A 3275-nucleotide genomic window follows, 5' to 3' on the forward strand; every position below is an offset into this window, starting at 1 on the left:
GGTGGAAGTTTATTAGGGATAGTTGCAATGACAGATTCAACTAAGATTTTGAATTCCCATACTCCCTGAGATTCAGATTTACATGTTGAATTTGGAATTGAACTAGAAAGCACTCAGATTTTTTGACCACTTGTAAAATCTAAAGGCTTTCTGTGCATTATCCCATTTAGTAATTACATCTATATGACATAGTATTCATATACCAGTTTTATAGATAAAGAAACCAAGATTCACAAAGTTACAGTAATATGTGCAAGTTATCAAACTTGTGATGACTTGGAGGAAAGTAGGAGAAAAGCCTCAATGAAATAATGAGTTTTGAAGTCAGGTAGATATGGGTTCAAATTAGAGCTCTGATATATTTCTGCTGTGTAAACTTGGACCAGTTCCTTAACTTGCTTGAACTCTGCTTCTCTCAGTTCAGTTCAGTTCAGTCGCTCAGTCGTGTCCGACTATTTGCGACCCCATGAATCGCAGTACACCGGGCTTCCCTGTCCATCACCAACTCCCGGAGTTCACCCAGACTCAAACTCACATCCATCGAGTCAGTGATGCCATCCAGCCATCTCATCCTCTGTCGTCCCCTTCTCCTCCTGCCCCCAATCCCTCCCAGCATCAGAGTCTTTTCCAATGACTCAACTCTTCGCATGAGGTGGCCAAAGTACTGGAGTTTCAGCTTTAGCATCATTCCTTCCAAAGAAATCCCAGGGCTGATCTCCTTCAGAATGGACTGGTTGGATCTCCTTGGAGTCCAAGGGACGCTCAAGAGTCTTCTCCAACACCACAGTTCAAAAGCATCAATTCTTCGGTGCTGAGCCTTCTTTACAGTCTAACTCTTACATCCATACGTGACCACAGGAAAAAACATAGCCTTGACTAGACGAACCTTTGTTGGCAAAGTAATGTCTCTGCTTTTGAATATGCTATCTAGGTTGGGTGTTAGTTCTAAAAGGTCTTATAGGTCTTCATAGAACCATTCAACTTCAGCTTCTTCAGTGTTACTGGTTGGGGCATAGACTTGGATTACTGTGATATTGAATGGTTTGCCTTGGAAATGAACAGAGATCATTCTGTCGTCTTTGAGATTGCATCCAAGTACTGCATTTTGGACTCTCTTGTTGACCATGATGGCTACTCCATTTCTTCTGAGGGATTCCTGCCCACAGTAGTAGTTATAATGGTCATCTGAGTTAAATTCACCCATTCCAGTCCAATTCAGTTCGACATTCTAGGGAATGTCGACATTCACTCTTGCCATCTCCTGTTTGACCACTTCCAATTTGCCTTGATTCATGGACCTGACATTCCAGGTTCCTATGCAATATTGCTCTTTACAGCATCGGACCTTGCTTCTATCACCAGTCACATCCACAGCTGGGTATTGTTTTTGCTTTGGCTCCATTCCTTCATTCTTTCTGGAGTTATTTCTCCACTGATCTCCAGTAGCATATTGGGCACCTACTGACCTGGGGAGTTTCTCTTTCAGTATCCTATCATTTTGCCTTTTCATACTGTTAATGGGGTTCTCAAGGCAAGAATACTGAAGTGGTTTGCCATTCTCTTCTCCAGCGGACCACATTCTGTCAGATCTCTCCACCATGACCCGCCCATCTTGGGTTGCCCCACGGGCATGGCTTAGTTTCATTGAGTTAGATAAGGCTGTGGTCCTAGTGTGATTAGATTGACTAGTTTCCTGTGAGTATGATTTCAGTGTGTTTGCCCTCTGATGCCCTCTTGCAACACCTACCGTCTTACTTGGGTTTCTCTTACCTTGGGCGTGGGGTATCTCTTCACAGCTGCTCCAGCAAAGCGCAGCCATTGCTTCTTACCTTGGACGAGGGGTATCTTATGACCGATAGCATATTCAAAAGCAGAGACATTATTTTGCCAACAAAGGTTTGTCTAGTCAACACTATGGTTTTTCCTGTGGTCATGTATGGATGTGAGAGTTGGACTGTGAAGAAGGCTCAGCACCGAAGAATTGATGCATTTGAACTGTGGTGTTGGAGAAGACTCTTGAGAGTCCCTTGGACTCCAAGGAGATCCAACCAGTCCATTCTGAAGGAGATCAGCCCTGGGATTTCTTTGGAAGGAATGATGCTAAAGCTGAAACTCCAGTACTTTGGCCACCTCATGCGAAGAGTTGACTCATTGGAAAAGACTCTGATGCTGGGAGAGATTGGGGGCAGGAGGAGAAGGGGACGACAGAGGATGAGATGGCTGGATGGCATCACTGACTTGATGGACGTGAGTCTGAGTGAATCCGGGAGTTGGTGATGGACGGGGAGGCGTGGCGTGCTGCGATTCATGGGGTCGCAAAGAGTCGGACAGGACTGAGCGACTGATCTCATCTGATCTGATCTGATCTAGGTTGGTCATAACATTCCTTCCAAGGAGTAAGCATCTTTTAATTTCATGGCTGCAGTCACCATTTGCAGTGATTTTGGAGCCCAAAAAAATAAAGTCTGACACTGTTTCCACTGTTTCCCCATCTATTTCCCATGAAGTGATGGGACCAGATGCTATGATCTTCGTTTTCTGAATGTTGAGCTTTAAGCCAACTTTTTCACTCTCCACTTTCACTTTCATCAAGAGGCTTTGTAGTTCCTCTTCACTTTCTGCCATAAGGGTGGTGTCATCTGCATATCTGAGGTTATTGATATTTCTCCCGGCAATCTTGATTCCAGCTTGTGCTTCTTCCAGCCCAGCATTTCTCATAATGTACTCCACATATAAGTTAAATAAGCAGGCTGACAATATACAGCCTTGACATACTCCTTTTCCTATTAGGAACCAGTCTGTTGTTCCATGTCCAGTTCTAACTGTTGCTTCCTGACCTGCATACAAATTTCTCAAGAGGCAGATCTGGTGGTCTGGTATTCCTATCTCTTTCAGAATTTTCCGCAGTTTATTGTGATCCACAAAGTCAAAGGCTTTGGTATAGTCAATTAAGCAGAAATAGATGTTTTTCTGGAACTCTCTTGCTTTTTCCACGATCCAGCGGATGTTGGCAATTTGATCTCTGGTTCCTCTGCCTTTTCTAAAACCAGCTTGAACATCAGGAAGTTCACGGTTCATGTATTGCTGAAGCCTGGCTTGGAGAATTTTGAGCCTTACTTTACCAGCGTGTGAGATGAGTGCAATTGTGTGGTAGTTTGAGCATTCTTTGGCATTGCCTTTCTTTGGGAAGCTTCTCTAAGTAACTATAATACTATTACATAGGCTTGCTGTAATAATGAAATAAGGTAACATATGCTGCAGTCAACGGGGTGGCA

This window comes from Bubalus bubalis, chromosome 3, assembly GCF_019923935.1.
Source record: "Bubalus bubalis isolate 160015118507 breed Murrah chromosome 3, NDDB_SH_1, whole genome shotgun sequence".
Classification (NCBI taxonomy): domain Eukaryota; kingdom Metazoa; phylum Chordata; class Mammalia; order Artiodactyla; family Bovidae; genus Bubalus; species Bubalus bubalis.